Raw genomic sequence first — 20455 nt, forward strand, 5'->3', positions numbered from 1 at the left:
CTCTTAAGGACTCAAATTGACCACCTGAAACAAAGGAAAACCAGAATGGTTTTTGATGGATCCACAGCAAGTCATCCCTACGGCGCCAATAGGTGGTGGCAGCATTCCAAGCGCATTGCTGAAGGTTTGAACAAAACAGACTGTTCACACCTCCGGTGCAAGTCCATCACCCTGGACAAATTGGTTCACCATGGGATGATGGTGTCAGGGGCTGATAAAGATAGCTTTACCATTTGTAGGATTGTTCTTCATATTTGTCCTTTTTATTTGTTGCTTAATACCTTGTATCCAGTCAATGATTCAGAGAATGATAGGATCCACTCTAATCCAGTATTCAGCTGTAACCTAGTTCAACTCCGCCAAGATGCTGGTGAGGATACAGATGATTTGCAACTGTGTAATCTGTTACAGGGATAATGATCACTTCCGAGGGAAGGGTCGGGTAGGAATTTTTCTCTATTTGAGAGGTTTTGCCTACTCAAGGGACAGGTTTTTGAAGCTTTTTACATGCTTGATAAAACCTACATTTTTGCTTAAGTTTTACATTTTAATCCTTTTCATATTTTTGTTTTTTGCATATTGATCTTTGATTACTGAATTCCCTATCTGCAATGCATTTATGTGTGTAGTAAAAATCTTTTTAGAAGTGCTGTGTGTGTGTGCTTATAAAACATTGGAGCAAGGAGATGCTCCACCCTGCCTTGTGATTCAGTTGGTAGAGCATCCTGTCTTATGACCTGATCAATTGTTCTGTCAGAACAATACTGTTTTGTAACCATGTGTTATGTTCTGTTAATAAAAGACGACTGCAGGAGGGGGGTCGGAGAAAGAGTTGAAAGTTGGGTTGGGCTCTTTCCACTCCTGCAGGAGCTGTTTGAATATCTTTCCTGTGTGGACTCAGTTTCTCTTTTACGAACCTACATTTTTTAACCTAACACACCCCACACAATCAATAGGAATCCAACTACTAACATGGCAAAGACCAAAGAGCTGTCCAAGACACTAGAGACTAAATTGTACATCTCCACAAGGCTGGAAAGGGCTACAGGAAAATTACCAGGCAGATTGGTGAAAAAATGTCCATTGTTGGAGCAATCATTAGAAACTAGAAGAAGTTAAACATGACTGTCAGTCTCCCTCAGACTGGAGCTCCATCCAACATCTCACCTGGTGGGGTCTTAATGATCCTAAAAAAGGTGCAAAATCAGCCTTGGACTAGATGGGAGAAGCCGGTCAATGACCTGAAAAGAGCTGGGACCACCTTTTCCATGGTTACTATTCGTAATACACTAAGATGTCATGGTTTGAAATCATGGGACTGAAGGTTCCCCTGCTTAAAGCAGCACATGTCCAGGCCTGTCTTTAGTTTGCCAACAACCATTTGGATGATCCAGAGGAGTCATGTGGTCAGATGAGACCAAAATATAACTTTTTGTGATAATTTAACAAATCGTGTTTTGGGGGTGTTTTTCTGCACATGGGACAGGGCGACTGCACTGTATTAAGGAACAGAAGACCGGGGCCATGTATTGGGAGATTTCGGGGAACAACCTCCTTTCCTCAGATAGAGCATTGAAGATGGGTGGAGGCTGGTTCTTCCAACATGACAATGACCTGAAGCTCACAGCCAGGATGACCAAAGAGTGGCTCTGGAAGAAGCATATCAAGTTTCTGGCCTAGCCAGTCTGCAGACCTAAACCTAATAGAGAATTTTTGGAGCTCAAAGTCTGTTTCTCAGCGACAGCCCAGAAACCTGACTGATCTAGAGAAGATCTGTGTGGAGGAGTGGGCCAAAATCTCTCCTGCAGTGCAAACCTGAAATTACAGGAAATGTTTGACCTCTGGAATTGCAAACAAAGACTACTGTACCAAATATTAACTGATTTTCTCAGGTGTTCAAATACTTATTTGCAGCTGCATCATACAAATAAATAGTTTAAAAAAAATCATATATTCTGGTTTTTATGGATTTTTCTTAGTTAAATTATGTCTTAGTTAAATTATGTCTCTCATAGTGGACATATCATGACAACTTCAGACCCTCCATGATTTCTAAGTGGAAATACTTGCAAAATAGTAGGATGTTCAAATACTTATTTTCCTCACTGTAAATGGAAAAGGCAAACTGTTAGTAGAATGTAAAGGAACCAAAACGGTCATGGAAATCATAAACGGAGCAGGAAAAGTAAAAGGAAAAACACAACAGCAAAAGGGATTAAACTGCAAATGAAAAAGATAAAGGCAATAAAAAACGGAAATATGTTTGAAAATGTTTGATAAGGAAAGGTATTTATAATCAGATCTGTGGATTTTGGTATTTGAATCTCCAATTAGAAATAGGATTTGAAAATATATTTTCAAATTGCAGTTTTTAATAATGAAATAGATTAACAAATTGTCTTTCATAATTCAATTTAAAATGTCCCATTACAAAATTATTATAAAACTGGATTTCTAACAGTCCGGTTTAAATGTTTAATTTCTAATGTTTTTTATGTCTTTCTCAGTTACTCTTCTGCCCTCTATACCTTTAGATGATGTGTTGTGTGGAATGGTATTTTTCTTTGGCCTGTTTGTCAGTGATGTTAAAGTCTGTTTTTTCTCTTTTCCTCAATAAAAGTGATTACTTAGAAGCCTTGCTGAGATGAAAGGAAAGGAAGGACGTTTGAAAGGAAGTTTCCCCCCAGGTTAGATAAGAGGGGAACAAGTCAAGATTCTCACATCCTGGTGTGAACAGAAAACAATTGTCATCTCTGTCCTTTGATGAGCTTAAGTGTTTTCTCTTGGGAAATGTTAAGGTGTGGGTATTCCCCTTTTTATGCAGGGGTTGGCATGCTGCAGCCTCAGAACATCACTGAGCTGCATTTAGGCTGGTCGCGATGTTCTCCTCTGCAGAGAAAATAAAGCCTTTTCTTCCTATAATATCAACTCTCAGCGCTCATATATTTTTTTTAACTCGACAGTTGTTTCTCCTGTGTTTCGGGATTCATGTGATCCGTGGTGGTTTGGTCTACAGAAGAAACTAGAACATTGATCTGGAGAATCTAAACCTTGATTAATTACTGGGAACAATGCTACAGGTGGCCATTTATGCATTTATTTCAAATAAAATATTGATTTCACATGAACCATGGAAGAGCTGTGTTTTTATTTATTCTGTCGATTTGAGACAATTATTCATTGCAAACATCACTGATGTTGCCATAGCAACAATAAACTTTTCATTTTTAGTAACTTGTCAGTGAGCGCTTGTTTTCATGCAGGATGTGCTGCAGCTGCATCCCACATACTTTACATTAATACATACCATTATATTTGGGTTTTCTTTATGTAAAGTGAACATTTTAGAAGCACAGTGCAAAAGTTGCCCAGAGATCCTCTGATCAGAACTAAACTGACTAAACCATCACTTTTATTTCTTCCCTAAATGCTTGTAGAAATTAGCTGTTAAACCATCTGAACCAGGTGAACACTTAGATGTTTTTTTCTGTTTTTATAAAAACATCTAATTCTACCTAATTTAAAACTTATATATTCATAGTCTTCATCATTTTCTGAAACCTAGAATGATATATTTCTGCAGAATACCCTTGATTAGTGTGAACATTGCTCTCCGTTCATTAACATACAAGAAGTTGCATTTTTTTGTCTTCCATTTTCCAGCCTGATAAAAGGAAGCAGACCAACCAGCGTTCGGTCCGGTACAAATATTTATTCTGATACAAAGAGTGACTGTGACGGCAGTAACAGCAGAACCTGTTTGTCCAAATCTACAAAAATAAAGGATTTCAGTAGAAAACAGCAGACAGCTGCTGGGCCTTATATCCTCACAGTGTTGCTGTTTTTTGCTTGATGTTTTGCTCTCTAACCTGAGCCTGTGATCATTGGGACCTTATATAGACAGGCATCTACATTCCTATTTTTTTTTTATATATAATCTAGAAAAGAGATAAATTTAAAGAAAAATGCAGAGCTTTGAAATCTTTCTAGATGGACTCTGATTGAGGGCTTTATAAGGCTGTTGTGCTGCAGCTTTTAGATGCATAGCTTCTCCAGAACATCTAAATCAGATGAATGGATCGGTACTGTGCCTCTGCAGAGCTGGATGGCTGGATACTGCAGTCTAGAAGCTGCAGGGCAGCAGCTCTAGAGGACTAGACCTGGTTATCCCTGATTTACATGAAGTAGAAGGGGAACCTGGATCTGCTGCCAAATAAAGGAATCAATGTTGCAGCTTTGGTTTAAAACAAGCACAGGAATGATCAAGCAGTCCTTTCTCGTCATGGTGATGCAGTATTGATGGACCTGCAAAGAAAAGGTCAGAACTGGAGAAACTTCTCAGCGTCTCAATACTGTACTCGTATTCATATTCGTCGTCTCCTGCTTTATCCGGAACCGGCTCACGGGGGCAGCAGACTAAGCAGAGACTCCCAGACTTCCCTCTCCGCTGACACCTCCTCCAGCTCTGTTGGGGGAAGCCCTAGACGCTCCCAGGCCAGCCGAGAGACATAGTCTCTCCAGCGTGTCCTGGGTCGTCCCCTGGGCCTCCTCCCGGTGGGACGTGCCTGGAACACCTCCTGAGGGAGACGTCCAGGGGGCATCTGAAGAAGATGTCCGAGCCACCTCAACTGACTTCTCTCGATGTGGGGGAGAACCGGCTCTACACTGAGCCTCTCCCGAATGACCGAGCTCCTCACCCTATCTCTAAGGGAGAGCCCAGCCACCCTGCGGAGAAAGCTCATTTCAGCCGCTTGTATCCGGGATCTCGTTCTTTCGATCATGATCCAGATTTCATGACCATAGGTGAGGGTAGAAACGTAGACCGACTGGTAAATTGAGAGCTTTGCCTTTTCGCTCAGCTCTCTCTTCACCACGACAGACCGGTGCAGTGTCTGCATTATTGCAGCAGTCGCACGATCCGTCTATCGATCTCCCGCTCCATTCTTCCCTCACTCGTGGACAGGACCCCAAGATACTTGAACTCCTCCACTTGAGGCAGGGACTCTCCTCCAACCTGAAGGGGACAAGCCACCTTTTTCCGGTCGAGAACTATGGCCTCGGAATTGGAGGAGCTGATTCTCATCCCTGCCGCTTCACACTCGGCTGCGACCTGCTCCAGCGCACGCTGTAGGTCTTGGCAGGAGGGAGCCAGCAGAACTACATCATCCGCAAAAAGCAGGGACGAGATCCGCTGTTCCCCAAACCAGACCCCCTCCGGTCCTTGGCTGCGCCTAGAAATCCTGTCCTTAAAAATTATGAACAGGACCGGTGACAGAGGGCAGCCCTGTCGGAGTCCAATATGCACCGGGAAGAGGTCCGACTTAATGCCGGCAATGCGAACCAGACTCCTGCTCCGCTTGTACAGAGAACGGATGGCCCCTATTAAAGGACCCCGACTCCATACTCCTGTAGCACCCCCCACAGGGCAGCACAAGGGACACGGTCAAATGCCTTCTCCAAGTCCACAAAACACATGTGGACTGGTTGGGCAAACTCCCATGAACCCTCAAGTACCCTGCAGAGGGTGTAGAGCTGGTCCACTTTTCCACGGCCAGGACGAATACCACACTGCTCCTCCTGCAGCCGAGGTTCGACAATCAGCCGGACTCTCCTCTCCAGCACCCTGGCATAGGCCTTTCCGAGGAGGCTGAGAAGTGTGATACCCCGATAGTTGGAACACACCACCCGGTCCCCCTTCTTGTGGAGGGGAACCACCACCCCAGTCTGCCAATCCAGGGGAACTGTCCCCGACCTCCACGCGATGTTGAAGAGACGTGTCAACCATGACAGCCCGACAACACCCAGAGCTCTAAGATACTTAGGACGGATCTCGTCCACCCCCGAAGCCCTGCCACTGTGAAGTTTTTTGACCACCTCGGTGACTTCAGCCTGGGTGATGAACGAATCCAGCCCCAAGCACCCCGTCTCTTCTTCCCCCACAGAAGGTGTGTCTGTCGGGTTGAGGAGATCCTTAAAGTATTCCTTTCACCGCCCGACAATATACTCCTTCAAGGTCAGCAGCTCCCACTCCCACTGAAAACAGTGTTAGTGAAGCACTGCTTTCCCCTCCGGAGGCGCCGGACGGTTTGCCAGAATCGCTTTGAGGCCAACCGATCATCCCAGGCCCGAAATTTTGCCTCTGAAACCGCCCGGGCAGCGACACGCTTGACCTCACGGTACCTGCTTGCTGCTTCAGGAGTCCCACACGTTAGCCAAGCTCGATAGGAGTCCTTCTTCAGCTTGACAGCATCCCTTACTATCGCTGTCCACCACTGGGTTCGGGGATTGCCACCACGACAGGCACAACAAACCTTACTGCCACAGCTATGGGCAGCCGCAACGACAATAGAGGCACAGAACACAGCCCATTCGGACTCCATGTCTCCAACCTCCCTCGGAACCTGAGAGAAGCTCTCCCGGAGGTGGGAGTTGAACACGTCCCTGACCGAGGGTTCCACCAGACGTTCCCAGCAGACCCTCACTACATGTTTGAGCCTGCCGAGTCTTTCAGGCTTCCTCCTCTTCCAGCATATCCAGCTCACCACCAGGTGGTGGTCTGTGGACAGCCCCGCCCCTCTCTTCACTTGAGTGTCCAAGACATGCGGCCGAAGATCAGAAGATACTACTACAAAGTCGATCATCGACCTTCGGCCTAGTGTGTCCTGGTGCCAAGTGCACCGATGAACATCCTTATGCCTGAACATGGTGTTCATTATGGACAATCCGTGACTTGCACAGAAGTCCAATAATGAGACACCATTTGGGTCCAGAGCTGGGGGCCCGTTCCTCCCGATCACACCCCTCCAGGTGTCACTGTCATTTCCCATGTGGCCATTGAAGTCTCCTAGTAGAATGATGGAATCCTCGGGATTGGCACTTTCTAACACCCTCCCCAGGGATGCTAAGAAGGCCTGGTACTCCGTACTGTTGTTTTGCCCATAGGCTGGAACAACTGTCAGAGTCCTCCCTTCAACCCGAAGGTGAAGGGATGTGACCCTCTCGTCTACCGGGTGAACTCCAACACGAGACGGCTGAGCTGGGGGGAGACAAGGAGCCCCACCCCCGCCCTCCGCCTCTCCCTGCGGGTTACTCCAGAGTAGAAGAGAGTCCAGCCTCTCTCAAGTAGCTGGGTTCCAGAGCCCTGACTGTGTGTAGAGGCGTGCCCAACTATTTCTAGCTGGTATCGCGCCACCTCCCGCACAAGCTCGGGCTCCTTCCCCACCAGTGAGGTGACATTCCACATCCCCAGAGCCAGTTTAAGCGCCAGCGGATCAGGTCGCCGAGGCCGCCCAATCCCCTTTGCACCGGTCCTTCATAGTTCCACCTGCAGGTGGTGGGCCCACTGGGGGATGGCCTCGCGTCGCTCTTTCGGGCTGGGCCCAGCCGGGTCCCGTGAGGAAAAACCCGACCACCAGGCACTCACCGACGAACCCCAACCCCAGGCCTGGCTCCAGGGTGGGGTCCCGGCTCCGCCGTACCGGGTGACGTCACATGCCTCGCTGTTGTCCTCGTCATAAGGGTTTTTGAACCGCTCTTCATCTGACCTGTCACCCAAAGCCTGTTTGCCTTGGGAGACTCTAGCAGGGTCATTTAGCCCCCGACAACATAGCCTCTGGGATCACCCAGGCACTGAAACCCCTCCACCACGTTAAGGTGGCGGTTAAATACTGATTATTTCCATTTGGCTCCATTCATAACAACATCTCAGCTTCACTGACTGAGAAGTGATTAACAAGTGATGCTGTTCTGACCCAGTATGAGATTAAAACATTTTATTCTGCTATATTTAGCAACAAGTGATAAGAACAAGTCAATGAAACAAAAAGCATCACATTAGAACCACATTTAGCTCCAAAGACTGAGTTGTTGTTGCAGCAGGTCTGGAGGAAGAGGAGAACTTTGTGGAGGTCAGCTGATTATTACTGAACGAACATCTGGGAGAGAAATTTCAGTCAGAGCTGAACGACTGCAGCACTGAGGACAGATTACTGGAGTGGTTATTACAGATTATGTTCTGATCTGATCATAGAAAAATAAAAGCTTTTAATCAGGGAGTTTTGTTGAAGTTTTATAACAGCTAAAGGTAGAATTCAGGACTTTGGAATGAAACACACCTTAGTTGGAGATAAACTAAAGCAGGAAGCAGTTTGTGATTGTTGGTTCCTGCAGAGAGACTCCCAGACGATCAGATTCACCTTCAGACCAAACTAGCAGCTTCCTCTGAGTGAGTCCAGCTGCAGGAGAGAAAAGTGGAAACCTCCAACACTGCTGCTTCAAGCTGCTCACACTCCACACACTGAAGGTGAGTTGGACCAACAACACCACTCAGAGTCACTTTGAGGGAAGTTAGTAGAGGACGGAGGGGAGCCATGACTGACTGGACCTTCTGTGTTTTCAGCTTCACTCAGAGACTAAATGGCTTCCAGGTTAGAGGAGGATCTCTGCTGTCCGGTCTGTCAGGACGTCTTTAAAAATCCAGTTGTTCTGTCATGTAGCCACAGCTTCTGTAGGGAGTGTCTGAGGAACTGGTGGAGAAGAAAACCAATAAAAGAGTATCCAGTTTGTAAAAGGAGATCTTCAAAGGCTGAACCACCATTAAACCGGGTTCTGAAGAACCTGTGTGAGACCTTCTTACAGCAGAGAGAGCAGAGAGCTTCAGAGGATCTCTGCAGTCTGCACTCTGAGAAACTCAGACTCTTCTATCTGGACCATCAGCAGCCAGTGTGTCTCATCTGCAAAGATTCAAAAATCCACAGAAGCCACAGCTTTGCTCCCATAAATGAAGCTGCAGAGGATCATAGAATGAATCTTCGTTCATCTCTAGGAACCTTGAAAAGAAGCTGGAGGTCAGGAAGAAAGTTCAGGAGGAGTTTGATCAGACAGCAGAACACATGAAGGTCCAGGCCCGACACACAGAGAGGCTGATTAAGGAGCAGTTTAAGAAGCTTCATCAGTTTCTAGCAGAGGAAGAGGAGGCCAGGCTGGCTGCACTGAGGGAGGAAGAGGAGCAGAAGAGAGGGATGATGAAGGAGAAGATGGAGGCTCTGAGCAGAGAGATAGCAGCTCTTTCAGACACAGTCAGAGCCACAGAGGAGGAGCTGAGAGCTGAAGACGTCTCATTCCTGCACAACTACAAGGCTGCAGTGGAAAGAGTCCAGCGCTGCCCCCTGCTGGAAGATCCACAGCTGCCCTCAGGAGCTCTGATAGACCAGGCCAAACATCTGGGCAACCTGGCCTTCAACATCTGGAGCAACATGAAAAACATGATGTCCTACACTCCTCTCATCCTGGACCCAAACACTGCTGGTTCAGAACTCATCCTGTCTGAAGGTCTGACCAGTGGGACTTTTGGAGAGAAACAGGAGCTTCCTGATAATCCGGAGAGGTTTGGGTTTTGGTGCTGTTCTGTCTTGAGTTCTGAGGGATTTAACTCGGGGAACCACAGCTTGGGATGTTGATATTGTAAAGAGTAAATATTGGATGCTTGGTGTGTTAGAAGAGTCTGTTCAGAGGAAGGGAGACATATGGTCTCGATTGTTGATTATATTTTTTCATAAAGATAAATACTCAGCAGAGTCTCCACCATCTCCTTTCAAACGTCTCTCAGTTCAGAAGAAGCTCCAGAGGATCAGAGTGAATCTGGACTGGGACAGAGGAAAGCTGTCCTTCTCTGATCTGGACACTAACACACACATACACACCTTCACACACACCTTCACTGACAAGATGTTTCCATTCTTCTACACTCTGGGTAAAGTAAAAATCTTGCCCATGAAGATCTCAGTGAGCAAACAGCAGCTCTGATGTTCTCAGCATGAAGAACACAAAATCCAAATGAAACCTTATTGATCTGATTGAATCTTTAAGAGGTTTTCATGTTTAATTCAGGAAAAGTTCAGCAGATCTTAACTTAATTTTGACCTTTTTTCCAGTGCTTAGTGCCACTTCTGTCCTAGACATAGCTATGGGTACAGCTTTTACTCTAACTATATGTGTTCTCCTTTCTTCTTTGTTGACATGACAACAGGCTTGAGGATCATCTGCTTAAAGGTGTTGTGAAGGATTTTTGCACATTTTTTAAAAGACCCGCTCTCTCCACTTTAAAATGAATTGATATGCGAGAGCATGCACAAGCCCATTTGTCCTTGTGCAAACTGTTTAAAGTGGCTGTTCTCATAGCTCATACAAACTTACTGTGCCCGAACGTCCCCCCTAACCCCTAAATCTCTCAATCACTATATAGAACAGGGACTATAAAGTGGATTTTATAGTGAACTCAGTTAAATGAGTTTTATCCTGTTTTTTCCATAAGAAGAAACAAAAGAAGCGGGCCTGAAGAGATACGCCCGATATTGGGTTGAGCTTTTCCTGTTTTTTCCCTTACGGAAAAACGAAAAGAAGCAGAGCCGACCTGATACCAGCTGTCAGGTCTAAGCACCTAAGACATCATACATACATACAGGGAAAGAAAGAAGGCACAGAGACAATTAATTTAGTTTTACTCGTGAGGAGAGCAGGAAGGGACTGCAGAGTTTGCAATCTCCACCTCACTCTGCAGTCCCAGCGTTCTCCATCGCTATTTATTGGAATCAGTAGTCCCAGCTGAGACTACACGGTGGGGAAACAAGACAAGGAACTCAGACTTGCAGTCTCAGCAAACATGTCCTCTAAATCTCAGGGTTCAGTCAAAGTTTAAGCTGTTGAAGCTGTTCACCAAAGTTCAGCAGGTTGAGTGCTGCTCGTAAATCAACCACAACCTCCCCAAAAGCAAGTTCACAAATCACAGTATACTTCAGAAAAGGTGGCTGTGAAAAAATGCACATAGCACACAGCTTTATGCATGATAACACTACACAGATACATTTATATACAATTATTCTAACACCAGCCAATATAAGGTTTGGGAGTTTTATCCAGTCTTTTCCTTGAGGAAAAGGAAACAAGCGGGGCTGAGGAGAGATATGAGTTGAAATGGACTTTGTAAAAAAAAAAACTTAAAAGAGGAGGCCTGTCCCTGTTGTGCAACATGTATGTGTATTTTGTGTGAGTTTGTCGACTGGCCAGTGTATATGTTTTGTGTGAAATAATGGTGGAAGAACTGAAAGGGGGACACATATGACTGACGGACACGCAGCTGACTTAAAGTAGCTAACATTAGCTTGTAAAACATCAATCTAAAGTGCCTAGGGATCTCACTCCTGTGTAGCTGTCTGTTACAAGTGGAATGTGTGCAGGAGAGAAAAAAGGATGGATACATTTTTTATGTGAATTTTTTAAGAATAACGATGAACTAACGGGTTAGCAGTAGTGTTGCGCCGATGCCATTTTTTGGCCCCGATACCCGATACCAGGCTGTGCAGTATCGGCCGATACCGATACCATAATAATGTAAAATAATTGCCATCACAGCTTTGTCAAGCTGCTGCCTACCTTTGTAAAGCAGGAAAAAATCTAATACAAAGTGAATCCAGTAGAACTTTTTATTGCCTACCAGGGGTGGGTGACAACAGTTGAATAAACTTATGGCTCTCAAAATGGTATCGGTGCCCTATTTGTTGGTACTCGCCGATACCGATACCACAATTTTAGGGCAGTATCGGGGCCCCGTCCGACACTGGTATCGGTGCAACACTAGTTAGCAGGGGCACTCATTAACTGATGGAGCAATAGCTGCAGAGTCACTTTAAAAACCTGCTTGGGTTGATTCAGTTATGGTGAACAGCAACCAAAAAAATTATCTGGATGTACAAGGGGTTATGAAAACAATTGGGTGTTAAAACTAATTTTGATGTATAAAGGGCGCAAATAAATCTTGGTTTTCTAAAAATGTGCACGTGTAGTTTAACAAGGATCCTAAAATTAGGCTGAAGAGCAGTGATGCAGCTGTCTTAAGACCAGACTGGTGAAGAGATTATGATTTCTGTTGAAATTGGGTCAGTTCCACTTTGAAGATCAATTAAAATGTATACGTATGGATTAAGCAAAATTTATATGGCCAATGTCTGTCTGTCTGTCTGTCTGTAGGTATATTTGTCCTATATGTGGAGTGCATTTGATGTTGGATGTTTAATTTCCCTGTGTACAAGGCATTGTTGGGATATATTGCCACAATGGAGCCCAAATCAATTGGATGAACCATTGCAAACCATCCCACTTTCTTTTACACAAAGAGAACAAAGAACGTCTGGGAACTTCCGGTAAAAGAAACAGTCCGCTCACATGGACCAATCAACTGATGAGGAGGCTGAAACTTAAACAGGAAATAACCTTACGTCATTTATGGTTTAAAACTCAGAGCGCAAGCTCAATCTTTCTCTTTCCCTGGGTTTCACTGCCTGCAAGGAGAGGCCCATTTCACATGAAATGCTAAAGAAAGCTAACTTGAAGTAGCTTTCGTTTTCCTGTGTAAAGAAGTCACGGATTGCAGTGTCCCATCGTACATAACGCCTGCTGAACTGGGGAGACAGAAATCTCCGGAGCTGAACGCTGAGTGGACTTTCCCCCCTTTGTGAGGACCTCGCTACAGACATCACAGCCTATGGGCAGGGGGACGTCTCTGTTTGATAGTCTCTGTAAGTTAATCTTCCTTGACCTAAAAGCCCATCAAGACCTTTGCTGTAGCATCAAACTGATTGAAAACTGTCCTGAGAACGGATCCTTGGTGAAGACGGACCCATGTATAGCTGAAGCTGGGCTGCGCATCCCCCCTCCATGAGATTTTGCTAAAACGACTTTTGCTGCTGTTGTTAATGCATTTTAACCATTTATCGTTTTAAGCTGAATGTATTATTTATTATATTATTTTAATTGCACTGTTGTTATCATCATACTTGCTGCTATTCTAACGGACATTGGTGAATGATTAACACCTGGCCTATCTCGGACAATCTCAGAAGCCAATTAAACGGACTCTTAGGGTTTTATTCTTTTTGTTTTCTTTAAACTACTCATTTAGTCTACCTTGTGTTTATCTTCTAATAGCGTGTAGTGTTTGCATAGATGTTAGATTTCTGTAATCCTGAATTATTAGAATAAAGACATCATTGTTTAACTTGTAGTGGTCTTGTAATCCATATAGCGGACGGTTTATCACTCAGGCCAAATCCACCCTCTTTTGGTAACAGTGTGAAAAAACAGAGATAATTTGATTGATAATTTATAGCTCTGCTAATAACCTAGCCTGGGTCACTAGATTGGTGTGGATACCTGGATTTTAACAGTCGGTCCAGGAACCATCCAGAGGTGAAAGGCATAAACCCTGGTAAGTAAGCAAATTAAAGCTTCAATTATTCAACTAAGAACCCTAAACTGATTTCACCTCTGATTTTGAATAAGTTAAATAATTAACTATAACTCCATTCTAGTTAATCATTTATTAATTATTTGCAGGATATCGTTTTCCACGACAGCATTTTGAAATGGACTACAATTGTTTTTCTGAAATGGATATGATTGAGTTTTTACAGGATTAGGAAGGAGTTGCTAAGACATGACAGAAGGGTGAAAGTTGTATTTTCAGTAATGAATCGAATGAGGTAATGAATTAACCACAGTACCTCATGTGGTTGAAAAATGTAGATTTCTCTCATTTTATATATATGCATTTATCCTATTTACTTACTATAAACGTTTTCAGGCCAGACAATTCTCCTGCGTGAGGGTGTTTATAGACCAGACATACTTTCTTCCCAAAACAAACCAAATTCTTTCTCAAGGATTATTCATAACACGTTACTGCTTAACCAAAGTGTCTGTAATTAGTTTTGACATTTTTGTAAGTAAGGGGAACACTGCCCAGGCAGAACAGGGCTGAATACAAAGATTTAAGGTCTGATGAACTGTTCTCTTTTTGCAAAGATACAAAAATAAAGTGCAGACTGATTGAAATCCATTGATCTCCAATTGTTGAATACTTTTTTTACACTACACTTATCAGACAAGATTAGGGGAATAAGAGGTACTATTTCAGACATTTTGTTATATACTGAGTGCATTGCCAGGCTGTGCATTGTTTCTTGTTCTTTGTTATAAGACAGTGTCTTGCCCACAACCAATATCTAATAAATTAGAAAAGGAGTATTTCATGTTAATCTAATTAAAATTAAAAATGTTAAAATTATTAAATAAGGTTTATTTAATGTAAGATCTCTTTCCTCAAAAAGTCTGCTAGTGAATGACTTGATTTGTGATAATCACATTGATTTACGTTGCCTTACAGAAACTTGGCTGCAGCAAGAGGATTATGTGAGCATCAATGAGGCAACTCCGTCTAGTTAGATTTTCACATAGCCAGAAGTTCTGGGCAAGAAGGAGGAGTGGCAGTAGTCTTTTAGTCTCATTTACTGATTACTCTAAAGGCAGTTAATAATTACAACTCTTTTGAACATGTAACCCTTAGTTTCCCTTAACCAAATTGCAAAGCAAGAAAACCTCTTCTTTTTGTAACTTTGTATCATCCACCAGGTCCTTACTCTGAATTTTTTAGATGAGTTTTCAGAGTTTCTCTCTGATTTGATGTTAAATACTGACAGGGTCATCATAGTGGGGGATTGTAACATCCATTCTGACATCTTCAGCAATACTTTAACAGATTTCTCCTCCCAAAAAGAAGGTTCCAATTTAGCAGATCATAATCAGATAGCACAGTTTTAAATTTCAGAAAATCTGTTTCACTTTCTCTGTGAAATTTTTAGTTTATTCCACTTCGCAGGTTGATCTTTTTGATGGGGTTACTAGTTCTCTGCATGCCGTCTTAGACAACGCAGCCCCTTTGAAAAAGTAAAAAACATTAAAAATAGAAAACTGGCTCCTAGGTTTAATGCAAAGCTACTCACTCTGAAGCAAAATTCTAGGAAACTGGAGAGAAAACCACGGTCCAAAGTCCTATGGGAAACCTACCTAGTCTGGAAAAATAGTTTACTGTTGTTTAGGAGGACCCTTTGAAAAGCAAGAGCAGCATGTTTCTCCTAATTAATAGAGGAGAATAGGAATAATCCTAGACATTTTTTTTAATACAGTTGCCAAACTCACCCAGAGCAATAGCTCTGTTGAAGCGTCTATTCCACCTGCTCTTAGCGGTAATGATTTTATTGGATTCATTATAAATAAGATTGATCTTATTAAAAACAAGATCATTAGCACTCCTTTAACTATGATTGGTTAATCTCTGGAAGGTGAGGCAGCATCCAAAGTAGCCAAAAATCTGAACCGGGTTTAGACTGCTTTGATCCAGTTGAACTTTCAGAGTTAGCAAAACTATTGTCTTCATCTAAGCCTTCAACTTGTATGTTAGATCCACTTCCAACCAGGCTATTTAAGCAGGTATTACCTTTGATCTCGTCCTCCACTTTAGATGTGATTAATCTATCTCTGTTACAGGGATATGTGTTAAAGGCTTTTAAGGTTGCTGTAATTAAACCTTTACTTAAGAAACTCTCTCGACTCAGATGACGTGGTCAGTTATAGCCTATATCCAATCTTTCTTTCTTATCTAAAATTCCTGAGAAAGTAGTTGCCAAACAAGTGACAAGTGACAAAGAAGTGATTTTTTGAATAGTTTCAGTCTTGCTCTAGAGCTCTTCATAGCACTGAAACAGCTGTGGTTAAAGTCACTAATGATATTCTCATGGCCTCAGATAATGGACTTTATCTGTACTTGTCCTGTTAGATCTCAGTGCTTTATTTGATACAGTTGATCATAATATTTTTATAGAAAGACTTGAATATTTTGTTGGAATTAAAGGAAAAGCACTAGACTGGTTTAAAACTTATCTATCTGATCAATTTCAGTTTTTTCACGTTAATGACAAATCTTCCTGATGCTCAAGGGTTACCTGTGGAGTACCACAGGGATCAGTGCTAGGACCATTCTCTTTACTATATATATGCTCCCACTCGGTAGATTTATTAGACAGCATGGGATTAATTTTCACTGTTATGCTGATGATACCCAGCTATATCTGTCTATAAATCCAGATGAAGCTAAACCATTACATAGATTACAGGCATGTCTTGAAGACATAAAAACCTGGATGACTCTTAACTTTCTCCTTCTGAATGCAGAAAAAACAGAAGTTATAGTCTTTGGACCAAAGTCTTTGACAAATAAGCTGATTAGCCAGCCACTTCATTTGGATGGGATTAAACTGATTTCAGATAATAAAGTAAAAAATCTTGGTGTTGTTTTTTATCAGGACCTGTCATTTAAATCCCATATCAAAAAGGTTTCTAGAATTTAATTCTTTCAACTGCGGAATATTGCAAAAATTAGAAATATCCTGTCCAGGGGTGATGCTGAGAAACTAGTCCATGCATTTGTTACTTCAAGGCTGGACTATTGTAATTCTTTACTATCTGGAAGTCCACAAATCGCAGTTAAAAGCCTTCAGCTGATCCAAAATGCTGCAGAGTTCTGATAAAAAACATTAAAAAGAGAGATAATATCTCTCCTATTCTAGCTTCTCTTCATTGGCTTCCTATTAAATCTAGAATATAATTTAAAATCCTTCTCACATATAAAGCCTTAAATGGCCAAGCTCCATCTGATATCAGAGATATGATTGTTCCTTATGTCCCTAACAGAGTGGCTCAGGTTATCCTGAGCTATCTCTACAGTTATGCTGCTATAGGCTTAGACTTCTGGAGGACATAGGTGTTAGGTTTATTGAAGACAGTTTGTGTGTACATATGAAACATTGGTGTGTACATATGAAACACTGAAGACAGTTGATGTGTGTACATATGAAACATTGAAGACAGTTGATGTGTGTACATATGAAACATTGAAGACAGTTAATGTGTGTGCATATGAAACATTGAAGACAGTTGATGTGTGTACATATGAAACATTGAAGACCTGCCTCCTGTTGTGATCTAGAGGCTTTGTCCACTTTCTCCACCAGAGGGCGCACGAGATCTCCTGGGGACGTGAGCTGACTGCAACACCTGTCTTCCATCTGCTCATCAGGAAGCCTTATTTAAAGAGGAGGAGGCTAACACTTCCCTGCCAGAGTGTTTGCCAGTATTGGTAGAGCTAGACCTGAGCCAAACAACCAGATCTGAATCTCTGACTTTTGTGAACCTGCCTGACCCTGTTTCTCTCTGCCTCACAGATTGAGTCCTGTCTGAAGACCTGAAATCCTGGAGAGTGATCTCTGTCTGGAATCTGCCTGCCTGCACTCAGTTAAGCCTCTGCCCTCAGCCCTCCGCCTGCCGACTAGCCTCTGAACCCTCAAGGCTCCCCCCCCTGCAACTCCGTTCCACCCTTGAGCAGGTATTAACTCCAACATCAGAAAACCTGCAATTAACCTGAATCAACACTAACCTCTCTGTCCTCCTCAGTGGTGTTCCCCTTGTGACCTGTCTGCCGAACCAAGGACCAGTTCATACTCATTGTATATTTTGTAAATAAACGTTTGAACTTTTTCCCTGTCTTAGAAGTGTTTCTGCATGTGGGTTAGACGCCTTGAACCCAACATGACAGAACACTCTGGCCAACAAACTAGCCCCGCGGAAGCACTAAAGAGGATTTTGGAACAACAACAAGTCCTCATTCAGAGCCATGACTCCGCCCTCCGTGAGTTAAATGATCGCCAAGCTGAAACCAACCGCACCCTGCATGAAATAAATCACTATTTCCAGGCCGCTACACCTGCGGTTGAGGCCGTTCAGCTTCCGGTTCAGGATCCCAATCCACCTCTCAGGTCAGAAAATCACCCATCATTTCCTGAATTCCGCCCATCTCTTCCTGAAAGATTCGCTGGTGACCCAAGTAAGTGCAAAGGATTTTTGTTCCAGTGTTCGATTATTTTTAACCATTCACCTCTGAGCTTTTCTGAAGATGGAAGAAAAATTTCCTTTATTTTGTCTCATTTGTCTGGTAAAGCCTTGGAGTGGGCGGAAGACAAATTCTCTTCCGAGATAAATTATGCTTGTACTTTTGAGGAATTCATTAAGGAATTCAAGCAAGCGTTCAACCAGGACACAGATAAGACCACTGAATCACGTGGATTGCTTGAATTAAAGCAAGGAAACAGAACTGTGGCAGAATTCTCTATTGACTTCCGGGTTAAAGCTGCCGCTTCCGGTTGGGGAGAACCGGCGCTTAAGAGCGCTTATTTTCACTCCCTTGATGAGTCTATTAAAGACGAGTTGGCTACTCTAGATGAGCCTAAGACTTTGGAGGAGCTGATAAAGCTTACTATCCGCCTAGATAACAGGCTGCGAGCCAGGTCCAAAACCAGATCCAAGAGCCATTTTTTCCCAGTATCTGTCCTTCCTGAAAGAGCTAATGACGTTTCTCCTTCCACAGTACGCTCTGAAGCTGAGCCCATGCAGATCGGTCACACCAGACTCTCGTCTGAAGAGAGACAAAGGAGGTTCAAACAAAATCTGTGTATGTACTGTGGAGAACCTGGACACTTTGTCTCGACCAAACCTCTAGAGCTTCTGATCTCCGGAAACCATAGAGAGACCCTTTCGTTTTTTGTTTTTCCATCTGCTAGCTCGTCTGTAGTCCTGGGATTTGATTGGCTTCAACTCCATAACCCACATATTAACTGGTCTAAGAGACATGTGGAGTCCTGGTCAATTTTCTGTCATTGTTCCTGTCTCCGCTCCGCCGCCCCTCCGACTCAGTCGCCGGCTAGCCGTCAGGAGGCTGACCCGCCTGATCTTTCCGCCATACCCCCTGACTATCATGATTTGGCTCCTGTATTCAGTAAGGCTAGAGCCCTTTCTCTCCCTCCGCATCGACCTTATGACTGTGCCATCGATCTTCTCCCTGGGGCCCCTCTCCCAAACAGTCGGTTTTATAACATCTCCAAACCCGAGAGGGAGACTATGGAAAAATATATCAATGAGTCACTAGCCGCTGGAATAATTTGACCGTCCTCATCTCCATTCGGAGCCGGTTTCTTTTTCGTCAGTAAGAAAGACGGATCTCTGCGACCCTGTATTGATTACCGAGGGTTAAACCAAATAACCATCAAGAACAAATACCCGTTACCCCTGTTAGCTTCAGCCTTTGAACCTGTTCAGGGTGCCACTGTGTTCACCAAGTTAGACCTGAGAAACGCTTATAACCTCCTCAGAATCCGTGAAGGTGATGAATGGAAAACCACTTTTAAATCACCTCTGGGACATTTCGAGTATCTAGTGATGCCCTTCGGTCTGACTAACACCCCAGCTTGTTTCCAGACTCTGGTGAATGATGTTTTGAGGGATTTTTTTAACGTTTTTGTGTTTGTCTACCTAGATGACATTTTGATTTACTCTAAAAACATCTTCGAGCATCAGAAACATGTCCGTTTGGTCCCGCAAAGACTTCTGGAGAACAAACTGTTTGTGAAGGCAGAAAAATGTGAGTTTCATCGCCCATCTGTCACTTTCCTAGGTTTTGTGCTCGAGGGCGGGCAGGTGAAGCCGTCGGAGGATAAAATCAAGGCTGTTCTGGACTGGCCCACTCCCGAGAACCGGAAACAACTGCAAAGATTTCTGGGGTTTGCCAACTTTTACTGCAGATTCATCCATAACTACAGCCAAACAGCCCAGCCTTTAACAGCCTTAACCTCAGTCAAAAGAACTTTTCACTGGTCTACTGAGGCTGAGGCTGCCTTCAAGAAACTCAAATCTCTGTTTTCTAATGCACCCATCCTCATTCAACCGGACCCCTCCAAACAGTTCATTCTGGAGGTGGATGCTTCTGACTCAGGGGTGGGGGGCTGTTTTGTCCCAAGTTTCTGATTCTGACCAGAGGACTCACCCGTGTGCATTTTTCTCCGGCAGACTCACCCCTGCTGAACAAAATTACGACGTCGGTGACAGAGAACTTCTCGCCATAAAACTGGCTTTGGAAGAATCGCGGCATTGGCTGGAGGGCGCAGAGCATGCCATTTTGGTATGGACAGATCACAAAAATCTTTCATACATTCGATCTGCCAAAAGATCCAATCCCCGTCAGTCCCATTGGTCTCTGTTTTTCTCCCGGTTCAACCTGATTATTTCCTACCGGCCAGGCTCTAAAAACATTAAACCCGATGCTCTATCTCGCCTATATGCTCCTGATGAACCTGAATCCCCTGCTTAATATTTTACCAGCTAGCTGTACTGTCGCTACTGTCTCCTGGAAGATCTCTGACGAGATTAAGCAGGCCCAAACTTCCGAACCTGATCCCGGCACTGGTCCACCTAACAAGACGTACGTCCCCTCATCTGTAAGGTCCAGATTAATTCACTGGATGCATTCCTCTAAGTTTTCGGCTCATCCTGGGGTCAGTAGAACTGTAGCTCTGATTTCCCGCCGGTTTTGGTGGCCTTCACTCCACAAGGACATTAAGGAGTTTGTACTAGCCTGCCCTGTCTGTGCACATAATAAACCGTCTCATCAGCCTCCCTCTGGTCTCCTCCATCCTCTGCCTGTTCCCAAACGCCCTTGGTCCCACATAGCTATAGATTT

General features: G+C 43.7%; 1 pseudogene; it reads left to right on the forward strand.

Annotated features, from left to right (window-relative positions):
* The first annotated feature begins 8092 nt into the window (after positions 1 to 8092).
* LOC107104741 lies at positions 8093 to 9841 on the forward strand (annotated as a pseudogene).
* The last annotated feature ends 10614 nt before the right edge of the window (positions 9842 to 20455 follow it).

Source organism: Cyprinodon variegatus, unplaced genomic scaffold (assembly GCF_000732505.1).
Source record: "Cyprinodon variegatus isolate N-32 unplaced genomic scaffold, C_variegatus-1.0 Scaffold1866, whole genome shotgun sequence".
NCBI classification, from domain to species: domain Eukaryota; kingdom Metazoa; phylum Chordata; class Actinopteri; order Cyprinodontiformes; family Cyprinodontidae; genus Cyprinodon; species Cyprinodon variegatus.